Source organism: Mycteria americana, chromosome 5, assembly GCF_035582795.1.
Source record: "Mycteria americana isolate JAX WOST 10 ecotype Jacksonville Zoo and Gardens chromosome 5, USCA_MyAme_1.0, whole genome shotgun sequence".
Lineage (NCBI taxonomy): Eukaryota > Metazoa > Chordata > Aves > Ciconiiformes > Ciconiidae > Mycteria > Mycteria americana.
Window position 1 is genome coordinate 24,852,206 of NC_134369.1, and position 16,759 is coordinate 24,868,964.

General features: G+C 39.8%; 1 protein-coding gene across 13 annotated transcripts in view; it reads left to right on the forward strand.

Moving 5' to 3' along the window:
* The window catches only part of LDLRAD3 (low density lipoprotein receptor class A domain containing 3), a 232,132-nt gene that overhangs the window by 119,286 nt on the left and 96,087 nt on the right, over positions 1-16,759 (forward strand). The window contains exon 1 of one of the 13 annotated variants that reach the window (XM_075502525.1): positions 9,318-9,338. The exons of the other annotated variants lie outside the window; for them this stretch is intronic. The gene's annotated coding sequence lies outside the window, so the exon portion shown is untranslated. Of the gene's footprint in view, positions 1-9,317; positions 9,339-16,759 lie in introns of those variants that run through there. 13 annotated transcript variants of the gene reach the window in all.

Here is a 16,759-nt window from a genome sequence, read left to right on the forward strand (position 1 = left end):
AGCTCATATGTGTTTAAAAAAAACAACAACAAAGATGAAAATTTAAACAAATAGCTTAAGAAACACAAACCAAAAAACTTGGCAAACACCCCTGCAGAAAGCATTTAACTAAATTCGTATCTCTGATAAGGAAACTTCTAACTTGTATGATCAATGGAGGCTTGCATTTGCTGTGAACTGAGTGTGTATCCAGCTTACTTGCTTATTTGACATGTAGAAACTTGTTAAACTGCAGTAACTTGACCATGTGTTTGAGTGGTTTTTTTCATGCAGCTTCTTGTGCTAGTAAAACTATCAGATTAAAAGGCAGTTTAAGCCAACCTTACGTTGCATGCAGCGTTGGCTATCAGGACAGAAAAGTCCTTTTAAGGGAGAAGATGGTGTAATGCTAATTGGTTGTGGTGTGTGTTTGTGTGTTAATTTGCACATGGGAAATGTTGAGTCAGTGAGATTTCTAAATGAAGCCATTGGTGTCTCTGCTCGTTCTTGTTCTTGGCTGCTTGCACAAATATCCACCTCTTGATTGCAAAGGAGCTTGTGGAATCAGATACCTAATTTAGCTGCAGCTTATAGAAATATGTCCTCTTTGAAAGTTAAGGGAAATAATAGGTAGTTCCTGTTAGTGTGGGGAATGTGTTGAAGGACTGGGGAATCATATGGGTGGATAATCAAAAGGGCCCAGATGAACAAAATCAAATTGGAAGCAATTTGCAGGAGGGTGGCTGGTGAGAACCTTTTCCTCTGTGATCACTGAGCCTTCTTCCTGCCATGGCCTGGGCAGCTATGAAGTTGGGCACAACTAAAACATATCAAGCAAAGCTGCTTTTTGTATATGAGTAAACAGTTTTGTAAGTTGCTGTGTCACAGTGTGTGACATGTCACAGTGAACAGGGAGCTGAGGTAATGAGTTGAAGGTGATGTGGCCGTGAAACTCGGTTAAAATGATCTCTGTACCGTAAGACTAAGTTTTAACCCACTGTGTGGGACCATTTAGGATTAGGGGCTGATGAACTCATAGCAGATCTGGGGAGGTCCTCATACTGTGTTCTCTTAGCCAGGAGGTTTCAGTTTTAAAATGGATTTAGTATCTCTCAGGCAGCCTGTAAGGCTTAATTCATTAAAGGCTGGGAAGTGTGTAAGTTGAATATGGTTGAAGTGTCCTATTGTGTTATGAAATAGTTTGTTTCAATAGGGCCAAAAATACAATTTTTCTGTTTAGTGCTATATTTTGTATTGTTTTTTTTTTCCTTTAGTAGGGGTTCTGATTTGTTTTTTTTTCTTTTAAATTAAAAGAAAATCCCCAAGTGCCATGCCTTGCTATGAGTCTCTGGTGTCAGGATGTTACCTTTCACCTGCTTACCCAGATTATTGTTCCATATGGCTCCTGGGGAATGTGGTGGGGGAGATTCCTGGTTTGGTGTTCTTTTATTGAAGATTTTTAGATGGAAACAAATTATATCAGATAAGGTAGTCTATGTCCATCTATTTTGAAACAGCTGGGTTTATTGGATGAAAAGTTCAATTTTAAGTAACATTTTCCTGTAGGGATTTATCTCTGGTTTTGATAAAATGTAGTAATGTTACTGCAGCAAGTAGGTTGTGGTCCCATTAAAAATTAAGAGGTGAATTCAGGCTACTAAGTATCACTTTGTGCTCAGATTCCTTCATTCCTTGGAGTCCTTTCTCTTGGTTTATATATTTTGCACAAATTTATCACTTCAGTTGTTAACAAGTCAGATGATGCTTATAGCTTCAGACAGAACGCAGTTGCCAGCCATGTCTGTCTCAACCGAAGCCTTGTACTGTGCTGGGCAAAGCTGTTCAGGGTCTTAGTGCTGCAGGATCTACTCCAGGTTGTATTACTGATCAGCAGTATGACTTTGGGCAAGATCTGTTTCTTTCCTCACTGTACTCACTTCCCTTTTACCTGTTTAATCACTCTCTTTCTTCCCATCTTTCTTTTATGCTATTAGTGCTACCCTAACTTTAGTCAAGAGCTATATGCTACAAATAACAACAGGCATATCTTTCTACAGTTCAAAATAGCTCTTTGCCTTGAAGAAATATTCTGTCTTGCTGGTAGGAGCTGGATGCAATATAAGTAGATTTTTCTTGATATGATGAATTTTTCTCAAGTATTCCTATTTTTAATTTCTCTTCTTTTTGTTGTTGTTACAGTAAAGTCATTAAGATTCTTCAGAGGAGTTTTATGTTTAGAAGGATGTGAAAAATATTACAGACACACAAATTGATATAATTATGAAAATCCATGTATTTGGCAAGTTGCACTTCTTTGCCCTGCCTTACAAAAGGAGGGGAAGAGTTGGCAACTTCTAGTACTGTTGCTTGTCCAGGGTGCTCTTCATGGGTAGCCTGTTGCGCAGTACTGTATTGAACCTGCTAGCTAGTGGCTGCTTCACGGGGAATGTGGTCATTGCCCACACATGGCTACAGAAGGTAACACTTGAGTTTGTGTTTTTGAGTTTGGAGGCTGCAAATACAGTCTTGGGACTGGTATTCTGCTGCTGTTCTCCTGATGCAAGAATAAATTGCGTCAGGGGCTATTAAATGTTTCTGCTGATCTTTCTATAAGCTTAACTAAAATTCTGCAACTAAAAATAGCCATTATTTCTCAGATTGTGAATCCATTTCTTGTAATATTCAAACTTCTTTCCCCTTCTTTCTTTGCCTGTATCCTTGTTCTCTTTTTCTGAAGCTGAATGCTAATGAGTTGCTTCTTTCCATACCTGATTTGTCTTGCCTCTCTCCTCCTTACATCTCAGTGGCCTTTCCTCTTTTTTTTTTTTTCCTTTGTGCCTCATGACCTCACCTGAAATTGTACCCATTGGTGTATAGTTCAAGCCATGGATTTCCTCATCATACCTTTGACTGTACTTACAAAAGAAGGAAGCTGGCATATATGCTTATTATACCTGTACAATCCTAGCATGTAGGTATGCTTCTGTAGGCCAAACCTGCAGCTAGGAATTGTTGTCTTTCCCTTGCCTCTGTCTGTTGCAAGTGCTCTGCACCACTCTGCTGCCTTTCTTTGGCTGCAGTCTAGTGTTCCAGTTTGTATCGCTATTCTGTAGTGAGAGCGCCTTTCCTGTACTTTGTGGTCCACATCTTTCTTCTTGATTTGGATCTTACATTTAATGGAATATGAAATCACTGATATAGGCAACTTTGATGCATAGGATGATCTTATGCTGCTGGACTTGCTGCTGTTCTACCTGTCCTTCCCCCTATCCATTGCTTAGCTGTGCTGCGTGTTAGGGCCCAGGTTTGGGCTATGTGGAACTTACACTGTAGCTGAGTTTGGAAGATGGAGTTTGGTTAGAGCAGACTGTTTGGGACTTGGTCTCCTTATGTTCTTGATACAGTTTTACAAGTGAATTGTGCATCTTGAGCAAATTACTCAATTTCTCGGGGATCATTTATGAAGTACATCAATATTTACTTGACACACCATCCAAGGTATGCATGTATAAATGGATAAATAATTTGTGAATGTGAGCACTGTTAGGGAGACTGATATAAAATATGCTAGAGCAGTTCCTCGTGTTGTTAAATATGCAGAGTAGTTCTACTTTGCTTCACCTGCCAAAGCACATCAGTTCTTCATGAACAGATAAATTGATAGAGTCAGCACTTACGACCTCCAAAGGAAACACATTGCAGTCAATGAACTTCTAAGGCAAAATTGCTAACTTGCTAACCACGTTCCTGTCAATGGCACAAGTTGCTCTTGTGGCTACGGCCAAAACTATGCAATCTTAAGAGCTGAGTAGAACTGTACACTACTAAAATGAATATATGGTCTAACTGGAACCTGAAGTGCATGTATTTTGTCTTGAGGAGAATGTTCTGGTAGATAGCCAATGCTTATCTACCAGTTTGGGGCCCTGATGCTAGTCTTGGATGGGTGGGGATGGGGGACTAAATCTTCCATGATCTGGACAACAATAAGAAACATGTCTTATCAAGGACTTGGCATCATGTAAAACAGTCTACAGCTTTTCCTGTTTGGGTAACTGGAAAGACACAATACAGATGCTGAGATCAAGATCTGCTCAGGCTGGCAGAATGCAAACTGTGCTTGTGAAATGCTGGAGTCTGGAAGAACGTACTTACTGCTCAATCAGTTTTAAAAGACTAAGTCATTAAACTAATTAGGCATAATTAAAAATTGGCTAACAAGCAACAACTGTGTGGTGATTGCTGTCTATTCAAACTCAAAAGGCTTTTATTTTTTCTTTTAAGACAAGCTTTTGAAAGGTGGAAAGAAGGTGGAGAAGGACATAAAAATCCATGTGGTTGATGTTAGTCACATCTCTTAATAAAGTGCTGGCTGAATTTCAGATACCCGATTGTGAGCAAAATAAAAGCCTGTATGGAGTTACAGGTAGAATTGTAAAAAACCAAAAAAACAACAACAACAAAAACACCCCCAACCCAAAAAACAAAATGAAAACAAACAAAAAACCAACAAAAAAATCCCCAAAACATTGTGAACTTTTAAATGAACAGATCATTCCCTTCACTGTGTAACTGAGGTTCTGCATGTTAAACTTGCTCTTTATTAAATCAAGTCCTCTTAGACTCCTGATTTATCTTCTCTAAGAAATTTTTGTTTGCTAGCCCTTTCTTAAAAGGTGAGATCTACCTCCACTTGTTAGGCATTTTCAATCTTGTGAATGTACTGGCTTTGAACACCAGTAAGTGTGAAGGTAAGAGAAAAGTGAAGCCCTGTAATATTTCAGCCTATGAGCTCTAAAACAAACTACAAGCATTTGTCCTTTTACAGTCAGATGGAGGGCTTCCCCCTAGATCTGCAAGCAGTAGGTGAGTTTCTGGAACCAATTCTTTTTTGCTCCTCTGAAAAAGGAGCCACCATGCGCAGCGAACAAATCAGGAGTGTACTTCTGACCAAAGATCAAAGTGATCTGACTAGAACATTAACAGAGTACCCAGAAGATAAAAAGGACGTTGATAGTAGAGTTCCTAAGAATATTTATAAACAATACAAATTGCCAGTTGTACCCTAAAAATCTTCCATGAGGAGTGTTAGCTTCTAAATTGCAAGTTTGAGGTAGAGTGTTGTCAGCTTTTTTTTTCTATAAGGATTGGTGACAGCATCACACTTCTTTGAAACATTTTTTCATTGCAACCTTTCTCTTCCGAAAAAAGAGTCCAGAATAGTTTCATTTTTTTGGTGACCTTATTTCATACTTGAATTATATGTCCATTAAGGGTAAGAGCACAATAGCCGTTTTTCTTCCTCCTTCCAGTTGTCATAAAATGTAGAAACAAAATGTTTTACAGCATAATTTCCTATTTGCATTGCAACTTAAAGTGATTTTCTTTTTGAAATACCTGTCCTTTTCAACAGCTGAGATATTAGTAGACATTTCATGGAGAACTCTTGATTCAGAGTTCCTGGATGTAGGCTCTTTTGAGAGGTAACATATAAAAGTGTTTGTCTCTTAGTTACATCAACAGAGTCCACCCAAAAGTAGTGATGACATTGGTTTGCACAACTATACCTTTTTGTCCGTCTCACTTTTTTAATATAGTATAGCAAGCTTTTGTCATTCTTATGCAAAACTGTTCATATTAGTTACAGCAGAAATGCTCAGTGTCTCTTTCTGCAAGCAGCTTTGATAACTTTCAAGCTTTCAAAGTTAAAGGTTCTCTACTTATTAATGAATTCTATGTGAGTTAGACCTCGGGGTCAAGTCAGATTGAGTATCCTTAAAATTTCTAATGGGACGCTTGAAAATCTGCCAATGGACTATATAGGTTTTCTGATGAATTGTTTTAATGGAGCTCTGCCTTGCTATTTGGTTAACAGTCTTCAGGGTAGCCTCAGGCTGCTTACTTTCCAATTTCCTTGTGTTATCTGTAGATAAATGTCCACCTTATTGGAGCTTAATGGCCAATTAGCTGAGTCAAATCAAATCTGAAAATACAAAAAGCAGTTCTGATCACTGGCAGGATATTCTAGTCCTAACTGGGGTTGAATCTAGAGTTGCTGGCCTGCGGACTGCCACTGCTCCTTGTAAGTAGTCTCATAGGAAAACTGTTCAGCCTGTAAAGCACAGTTTAGCTAATTTTTCCCTGCAGTGTTGGTGCTTCATTTGTTTGCTCATCAACAGTTGCAAAATTAGGCAGCCCACTTTTGTGAACAGACTTTCCCATTTAAGAAGCGATCCATGTAACTTCCTTTGGGCATGTATTGAAAAGACCTGTGTAAGGCCTGTCGGATCCTGTTAAAATTAAACCCACATAACTTAGACTTCTAAAATACCTGATGGTTATCTCTGTTTTGGACAGGAAGCATGTCTGATATGGGATATCTCAAAGGGGCAGTGACTTTTGGGAAATAGGGCACTCTTTCCACCTTTGCCAGTCTGGCCCTTGAAGGTGGGATGAGTTGGGTGTTTGCAAACACGAGCCTTTCGAGCTACTTTGCGCACCCCTATAAGAAAACTAACTTGGCATAGATTTAGTAAATATTCCAGTGTTGTTTACTTCACTTTGGAAGGACTGTGTTGGCCTATTGTTTCGGGGAAAAAAAAGTATTATTGAAATGCTGTAGTAAATGTTTTGGTTAGAGAACAATTTGAGTGAGCTCAACTGTCAAAATTAAACTAGGTGTAAGCAGCTGTACCAAGAGCTAGTCATTGCATGTTTCCAGGGCAAAGTCATTTTGGATACCTTGAAATGTACAGATTCATAATCTGTTTTTAGACAAGCTTCCCAAGTTGTTCCCTTCTCCTCCCACAAATCACACCCCAGCATTAAACAAAAGTAAGGGATAGGTATGTAGGCATGCAAGAGGAAGACAAAAAGTGACACCGTACCAGGGGTTCTTATTGAGCCCCCATGTATGTAAATAAGAGGGCAGTTAATTTCTGTATCTAAAACAACTTGAATTTTCTAGGTTCGGGGAATCACTTATCTCTATAGAGTCACTGTGTGAACTGAGTCTAGTTGGTCGTTGAGCAGGCAGGAGTTTGGGAAGTTGGAGTTTCATCTGTTATGGGGTGGGCCTACCTGTATTTTAATCAGAATCCCTGGACTGGGTATTAGCTGCATACCTGCTCAAAGATTTTTGGTTATGACTTTGCCTGTTTACTACTGAGGAATAAATTATTCAAGATACACCTATGGGCTTTAATATTAATACTTTGCATTTTTTATGATGCTGCTTAAAAACAGTTTATATATTTGGAAAACTACTGATCAGTATATATCTTCAGGTACCCATCTCCTTAGCATCTGAGCACCATGGAAACAAATTACGGATGCTTGCAGCATTCCCATGGGATAGGAGAGCATTAGTAATCCTTAACAGATAAGGAAAACTGAAGCCAAGGAAAGCAGAGTAATATGATCAAGTAAGACATCTGTGGCAGGGCTGAACCCTGTCTCCGGTTTTCTCAAATTCCACCCAGAAAGCTGTCCTTTCCTGAAAGGGATCCTGTCTGCAAGGCTGGACTGTGTCACAAGTACTGACATTAATCTTCCTCCTCCTGAAGCTTACATCACTAACATTCCTGTCCGGGAGCAGACTAGGAGTTGGCACACTAGCATTAAACCATTGTGTTGTTTAATGTGGCATAATGGTGTTTAATGCCAGTTGGATGACATATGGCTGCCAGTTTGGTAAAGCTGAATCTGTGTCTGCCTCAACTCTGGCGACTGCTGTTGAGAGTGAAAGCTCTAGGAGTGTGAGAGACACTACGTTTAAGTGCATGTAGACAGTATGTAGGGCTGTCTGCTTGGTAAGCTTGATGAAGAATTGGGAAGGGGCAGGATGGATACCAATGTGCAGTGAAAGGTCATGTCCTCCTGTGTCTGTCTGGTTTTTAATAGTCCAAATAGATAATGGCATCAGTGGAAAGCTCAGGTGTGAAGTATGGTAAGAGTAGACTTGAGTTCTCATTCCTGTATTACTTTTATGTGTTAGTGATAGGAAATGTGCCTGTGTGGTATTACTGACAGCCTTGAGTGGCTGGCAAGAGTGTTTTAAATCCAGGACTGAATTCCCTGGCTTTCTACTGAGCTTCTGGTTGAATTTATTTGCATTGGTAAAAAAGTTGGCTGACTTGAAGACATGCTATGCACAGACTTAAAGTATCTTGAAACAGTAGGGCTTGAAGACCTTCTTTGCTTTCTCAGGGGCAAATTCTGCCACTGAACATATATTGTAGATCACATTTTAAAGGTTTTTTTCCTGGCTCCCATTTTGCTGCCCTTTACTTTGAACACAGCCTTCCCCCCTTGCTGCCCCGCCCCCCCCCCCCCCCCAAAAAAAAAAAAAAAAAAAAAAGAAAAAGGTAGTAAGATGTGGTTACTGAAATGATTGAATTTTGTACATGGAGCACTCGCTGTGCCTCCCTGAAGTGTGAATATTTTACACATGGGTAGAGTGGGACACAAATCAAGGTGATGTGTGATCATGTGCAAATAGAACTAAGACAACATCCTAGAGATGACTGTGATCCTTGGCAGTGCATAACATGAGGCAAATAGTTTGCTGTCTGCCTTGCTTTGTGCCTTACTTAAAATGGAGATACCACTTACCCACCTCAGTTTCTTTAGTTTCATAAATGTTGGTAAGTGCTCAGTCCCCCAAAGTGTCATCAATAATTCATTATCACTTAATTGCTGGAGCTGATTTCTGATTGATTTGGTAAGTAGGACGCTAGGAAATGGTACTTTTCCCCTGTCAGTTCCACTTCACTGCTTTTGCCAGCGTTTCATGGGGGAGTTACCACATGCCTTTTCAACTCTTCTTCCATGGCTGCTTTGCCCTAGGGCCACAATGAAACTGGAGGAGCTTGCAAAAAGAATGGGGCAAACAGCATCAGATGGGGTTGTGGATTTCTTTTTGCATCAGCAGCATGTCCAAAAAAGGCTGAACTGCAGAGAGGCTGGAGTTAGAGGGCTCAGTGCTGCATGTATGACACACCGTCACTGTGTGTCACTTCTCTTTCTCTTACTTGTTCAGATAGAGAGGCTTTTCCTGGACTACTGTCTTTTTTTCCTGCTGGAAGTGCTTCAAAGTGCTTAAAGATCTGCCACTTTTGTCTATAAGCTTGGCTGAGAAGGCTGTCTCAGTTGTCCCTTTTATACCCCTACTTTGAATCGCGTGTGGGCTGTTTCTGATGGTTTTCCATCATAATGGGAATACATAGTTTTGGAGTGGATGATAGTTGTAGTTATATTTTGCTTTCTTTATGTGAGGAATGTACTTTAAATCGTACCATCAGAGGTGAGGATTTGGAATTATGCAGATTCTCCTTCCAGTGTTTCCTGACTGGAAAAGGGTGAGTGCCTCCAGTCTCCCAGGGTGGAGTACAGCAGATTTCTTTTCTGGCAGCAGTCTGGACACTAGAGAGGGGAACTTTAAAATAGGTGTGCTGGAAGATATATGGTGCTTGTTTTTATTAGCATAGGATAGTCTCTGTTCTGTGTAAGATATGAACTAAAATACAAATGAGGAAGCAGTGCAGTATCACAGTTGTACATACCTAGAAATGAGAGGTGGGGAAGGACTATTGGTTTATCTATAGAGTTTATCCCCTAGGGCATCTTTCATCCACTTTGTTGGATGAAAGGTCCAAAACTAAGTAACTGCAACAAGACTTTAATCATAGTATCTTCTGATCACTTTCTTACAGTTTGGGACATTGTTTTTACCTTGCAGAATCTGAACCGTTTAACACCTGTGCAAGGTTTGGCAATGTGAAATGTTCTCAAAGGATGTGCTACATCCTAAAAAACAGGACACAGTCTGTTGGAGCATGTCCTTCATCTGAGTCTGGTTTGCCAAGGAGGCATTAGAAGGGAATGTGTTGTATTTGGGGGGTGTTTGGTTTTTTTAATATATAAACATACATAGAACTGAATCCATTTGGAAACTATCTTAAACACATATCAAGAATTATTTTGTTACTATTTTTATACACTTTTGAGGCTGTGTGTCCGGATTCTTCTCCTCTTTAAATGAACTTACATGGATATGTTTCAGTGCATTAACTCTGTTTTAAACTCCTATATCTATAAAAATGAATTGACAACCCAGTTCTCAGAAATAAATCTTTTTGTTTTGGAGTGTTCTGATGTCTTTAAACTTTATTGAAATGACAGGGCTGGAAAGAATGTCACTGTTGCTAAGCTGCTTTGTGGGATTCCCTAAAGACTACTTCATTCTTGTTTCAATTTCCAGTTAGGAAACGTCCTTTAAAAAGTGTTGGTTTCAAAATGAAATTTCAAATGATGAAATTTCATTAAAACTGAAAGAAGCTAATCTTTTCAGCCAGCTGCATCTTGTTCTGTTCACGTTGTCACTCTTGCCTCTCTTCGGAGGAAGTGGAAGGAAATAACTGGACACAAAAGATCCTGTTACTTTGAGAGGAATAGTTTTCCATGGATGAGGAGTTAAAACTGAGAGTTTTGACTTGAAGTCACTGTGGCTAGGATATCTTGAGCAGTAATGTACCTGCACAGTATGTTCCTGAATCTGTTCTTTAATGTCTCATGGAAAAAATTATTGTAGACTTTTCTAGGCAGCAAATTGAGAAGGGGAAAATAGTAATTTTAAGGTCTGAGTACAATGGCTTAAAACTTCCCTTTCCAAAAACAAAATGCTTGATTCTGTGTTCCTTTTCAGCAGTGAGATTCAAACAGCTTCAGAGGAGCAACTCCAATGTAAAACTGGTGCAACAGAAGGAGGAATTGAGACTTGGCCTGGTCTGTGGGGAAGGAGTAATTGGATTTTGGTTTCCAGTGGCACACTGGGTTTTGTGCTCTGGTTGGGGGATACATGGGGGGGAAGGAAACTTATTCTGTCTATCCATTTAAAGTTTTACTGTGGTTTTCATCTTGCCATTGAAAAGAGCTAAAATCCCCAAAGACAAAAAGAAATGTTGTAAATATCTTGGTTGCTCAATGTTTCCTTTTAGTTTCCCTTTCGCAGATAATTGGCCTAGCTTGCCAGTATTGTTGGCCTTAAGTAAGGAAGCTTAGATAGTAGAATTGCTAACGAGCATTCTTTATTTGACCTAATCATTAGAGTAAGAATGCTTTGCCTGTGTTAAATCCTTGGTTAGCTGAGATAGTTGCAATGTAGATAGATAAAAAGGAATTCTTCAGGCCCTGTGTCCCTGGAAAGGGCTGATAAGGAGAAACTACACAAGAAGCACCTAGTTTTGGATATGCAAGGAGGGTATGAGCAAGACAAAATGGACTGAGCATGTGTAAAGACAAAGTTCAGTCAGCGGTCAGAGTGATGAAGACTACTGACTTCCTCCAACGACCACCAGAGGATCCCTAACGACCACTTAAGGACTTAAGTAGGCATGCGTCAGAGACATTTACATATATTAATGAGTTCCAAGAAATCTCATGTTTATATAAATTAATCTTATGAATATGTATGATTTTGCAACATATAACCTCTGCGATCTTGCTTGTTTGTCGGAGCACTTACGGTGGAGCGATCCCCAGTGCTGCCCAGCGCTGTAATAAAGGATGCCTGCTTAATAGTAACTCCGTTGCTATTGAGTTTTATTTCGGGAACACTCTGAAACTCCAATTCACCTGTTGGGAGATTTGGATTTTAAAGGGTAGTCTCCACGAATTTTGTTTCACCATGCAGAATTTTTTTGTGCTAAATAAGTGTTTGATCACAAAGCATCTCTGTTAGCACGTGGTTCTTGCTGACAAGGTGCTTCTGAAACACAGAAGGTACGTTGACATACTGGAAAAGTTGTGGTGCCACCTGTCTCTGGCAGTCATTGTGAATGACATGACAATCTGCTGTGTCTGAGCCTGATGAGAAGTGTCATCCAGGTACCCAAGCCTATTGTGTCAGTATCGTCTGGTCCTTCCTGAAACATGTTGTTTACAGGGTTATCTGAAATATACATTAGGAGAAATTCCTAATGGGCACTCAAATAATGACAGTAATGAAGCTGTGAAGTTACTTTGCTGGTAGCAGTCTCTGTGAGAGAGTCTTCCTGCCTTTGGGATGAACCTTCCTGACTGCTGAAGGATACTCTGTACCATTGGCAGTAGATTTCTAGAGGAAGTAAGAAATTAATTTTCCCTAGAGAGCTCATTTCTTTGGCATTGGATTTCTGATTGTATCTTCTTTACAGCCTCCAGCTAGCTGAGAGGACTCATGTTGGCACTGCTACTTGTTCCTTGTGTGTTGCCCCCTCCTTCTCTTTGGAGTCAGCATATGGCATGTTATAGATGAGATGCTGATCATATGAGTAATCTTAGTGAGTGTGTAAGTGGAAAGGAAGCAAGAACTTTCATCGTCAGTTTAAGGATGTCTGTGTTTGGGATATTGTATCATAGACATGTTCGGGTGTCCTTCTTTGAGTTCACAAATGAAATGAACTAGTGTTACTTGGTGGGGGTAACACTCAAGTTCAGTTAAGTTTGTTTGTACAGTCATCAGCCATAATGCAGTCAATACTTAGAGTATTCCTTTTAAATTTACTTCTTTGGAAATCTGGCGAAAACACAGATAAAGTGCAAAGAGCTAGTGGATAATTTAAGTGCTGCTGGCTGAGCCCCATCATCTGCTTTGTGTATGAAACACATGAATATGGTGTAGGACACTTACAGCCTGTGTTGTGTTTACCAAGAAGGAAGTTGTTTGGTGCTAGAGTCCTGGGCAAGTTTTAGCATTGCATTATATTTTCTGTATCTTAGTTTTCCCTTTATACTTTCAGCTAGTTCACAGAATATGGGTCGGTGTACATGGTCAAAGGTACTATTATTTTTGTGTTAACTTCCTGAATCAGAAATATCCATAACTTGCAGTGAAGCACCAAGTGTGTAAATCTTTCCTTTCTATGTTATAGACTATATTGTGTTTGAATATGTGAAAATTAATTGCATAGGAGGTTAGAAAAATGAGAAGGACTTACAGTAATCACATTCAGCCTTTTACGAGTGATTACAAAATTTAAGTTAAATGAATTGTATTTATTACTTGAGCTTCACACCTTTTTCCTTTTTAAAAAAGGGACTAATCCATGAACAAAAGAGAAACCCTGTTGCTTAAGTAGAAAGCAAAGACAATTGAAGAGAAGTGCTTTCAATATAATGGACAACTATACAGTTCATTTCTCCTGCAATTACTCCAGTTACGTGGCTATTAACAGTTAAATTATTAATGAAGTATTGCTGAAGGAAGCCACTCCTGACTGACAGCTGTTCTCTTTCCTCTGTGCCAGTCACCAGGGTCACAGGAGTCTTGTTCCACATGAAGCAGTGTGAGAAGCAGACAGGCTTTCTTCCAGACTTGAAGTGGAGAATGCAGCTGAGTTGTCAATGTCTTTCACAAAACTCAGTTTTTCTAGTTCTTGAATGCAAGGAATTTACTTTTACTTTACAATAAATGATGAGCATCCTCTTACGTACTGGCAAACAAAGGCCTGTTTGGAATGAATTGGTCTGGGAGGCACTTGCATGGGTCTCTGAGAAAACAGAACAGCCTGATGTATTGTGTAATATATAAGGTCACAGGTTATCCAGTGACATCACCTGTCTCTCATGATGGTGCTTATCCCGTGTCCTAGACAGTATGGCTTGTTGTCTTCTGCTAATGTGTAATGTCTCCTGCTAAGAGGACAGTATAGCTGTCCTGTTAAATCGCTGTTACAGGGTGTCACTAAGCATTAGTGTTTGTAAAGAGGAAAGCGCCCTTTCTTGGAAGCGTCTTGAAGGATAGTGAGATTTTTTTGTTTGTAATAAAACCAAGATTAAAAAAGGTCTCAATTCATGGTCTGTATAATCTAAGTGCAGGATTCATCTTCTCGGCCAAATATTTTTGCTTTTGTAAGAGTGATTTTTGTGCTAAAGTACTGATCTCCATATACTTCAGTAACTTGCCAGTATTGGGAAGTATAAGTGAAGGGAAAATTTAGGGAAGATAATTATGTTAAATGAAAGCCCTCCTACTTCTTTTGTACGAGGAAAGTCTTTGCTCTCTAAGTTGTCCTGGTTTCAGCTGGGATAGAGTTAATTTTCTTCCTAGTAGCTGTTATAGTGCTGTGTTTTGGATTTTAGTATGAGAATAATATTGATAACATGCTGTTGTTTTGATTGTTGCTAAGTGGTGTTTACCCTGATCAAGGACTTTTCAGCTTCCCATGCTCTGCCAGGTGCACAAGAAACTGGGAGGTGGCCCAGCCAAGATAGTTGATCCAAACTGGCCAAAGGGCTATTCCATACCATATGATGTCATGCTCAGTATATAAACTGGGGGGAATTGGCTGGGGGGTAGCGATTGCTGCTTGGGGACTGGCTGGGCATCGGTTGGCGGGTGGTGAGCGGTTGTATTGCTGTTTTTTTTTCCCCCTGGGGTTTTGTTCCTCTCTTGTTCCCTTATTGTTTTCCTTCTCATTACAATTTTGTTGTTGTTGTCGTTGTTGTTGTTATTTTATTTTCCAATTATGAAACTGTCTTTATCTCAACCCACGAGTTTTCTTACTTTTGCTCTTCCGATTCTCACCCCCATCCCACCGGGGGCAGGGGTTGGGAGGGTGAGCAAGCGGCTTTGTGGTACTTAATTGCCAACTGGGGCTAAACCACAACAAAGTTTTTGTTGTTGTTGTTGTTTTTTTCCATTTCCTTTGCATCTTGTCTGAAGTATGTGATCTCTTTCTGAAGTGTTTAACTAATTTTCCAAAGTTATAGCAGGGTCTATTACCTCAAAGAGCTTTGTACATCACCTGTTAGGCCTGTTTCTCTGATCCTAATGAAGTGGATTCAGAGAAGTGAGAAAACCTCAGCGTATGGATGATTGCAGTTTACCGGGCTTTCTGACTGGGAAGGTGGGAGCTGTGACTCTGCAACTCTTCAACAGAAGATCTGAACAGAATGTCAGCTTGTCTTTTAAGAAAAGTAGAAATTATTGCAGTAGCTAGGAGTCAAAATTAAAGAAATGAGTCTATGAAGAATCTCGGGTGCCTTTATAAGGATCTTTATTGCTCCCAAGTGTTTTCAACTCAGGTTTCCCCAGGAGAAAAATGTTTTGAATGTTCAGCAAGATTCCCATTCTCTTAAATATGGGCCTGTGTGTTTAAAGTGGGGGTATGTGTGGCAGCAGCTCTGATGCTCAGAGACTGAAAATCTTTGTAAGTCTGGAGTAAGTGTGCTTAGGTACTTCATTAGAAAATCTAAACCCAAATGAGCAGCAGTGGGCTGCAAGTGGGTTGAGACATTGTTCTGTCAAGTAAGAATTAGAGTTATCGTAACAGCAGTGATGCACAGACATGATGGCTCATGGAATTGCAAAGGCTGGACACGGCTTTGCTTGGTCACTGCTGTTGCACAGTTGCACGCTTGCGTTAAGTGGAGTAGGAGAAACCTTGGCTAGTGCCTGTATGTGTTACACTAGTGGTCTATTTTGATGGCAATGACTGTCAGTCTAGCACTGTGTATTACCTACCAGAGTGTCCTATCTCTTATGTACAGTTTTCACTGTGTTCTGAACTTCTTGTAGTGTGGGGGAAGGACAGAAAGGAAGGTGCAAATGTGTATGTGAGTGGTAGTGGGGAGCCACAGTTAGAGCTAGCCAGTTGCTGATTTCTTGGGGCTGCAAAAGAAATTTGAATACGGTTGTTACAGAGAAAATATGTTCAGGTTGTCCTTGTATGCCAAAGACATCTCTTCCTTCTTGCCTTATCTTACCTAGATTTGATAGCTGCTTGGCAGAAGTCTTGGCATTGCTTGGCACTAGCAATTCTCTGCTCATTGACCTGAAAGAAATTACTATTGAAACTCAGAAATGCACAGTTTTGAGCTCTGCTGCCTTTGTCATTATCTAGTCAATACAGTCTGATTTTTCTTATTTCTTTCTTTCCAGAGATTAGGGGAAAAAATAGACAAGCTTTCATAAAGTGTGATATTTTTCTTTTAATTCTGATTAATCAAATACAGTCTCTACCAGTAAAAAAGCACGATGTGCAAGACCCACTATGCTAAATTTACACCCTGCAATTTTCGGCTTTAGTTGCTGCTAAATTAGCAGAGTGACTGTAGCCAAATATACCTGCTTTGCAATTATATCTGCTGGGTTGGTATTTATGGAAATGGCCAACTAGGCCAATGAGACTCAAAATTAAAATTAACCCTTAATGGTAACATGCTGAAACTGCTGTTTCATTAGTGTATTCATCAAGGCTCTTGAGAATGTACGTTATGGTCAGTCTCAGGTGCTATTGCAAGTGATAATGCTTGCTTCCCTAGAACTTTGAAAAACAGATTGGCAAATCTATAAACTTAGGGCATCCTAAGTTTCAGTTTGGGTTTTGTGTGAAAACAAATGTATCCTGCCTTGGAACCAAGTAAATATGCACTTTGAGAATAAAAACTTTATTATTGAATACATAGAACCCATGTCTTTTGCCTGGGCATCTTGAGTGCTCTGGGTTACTGAGATATTATGGACTTCTGTTTTTGTTGAAAATTTTCAAGAAATTCCTGAGACCTTGTCCGTTTCTCCTGGTCCCCATCTGTGTAACTCTGTAGGTGATTCCCCAGCTCATCGGTTTGCTCTGCAGCCCTCCCAGTCTGGCATTTGCCAGTTTGATGCTCTGTGTCTGGACATGTCTTTGCCCCAGCTTCTTTAGAAAGTACAGTTTGTGGCATACATAAATATGATGGATGCCAGGAGGAATGTGGAGCTTCAGAGTTTGTTTAACCAGCAAAATGATGCATGGGG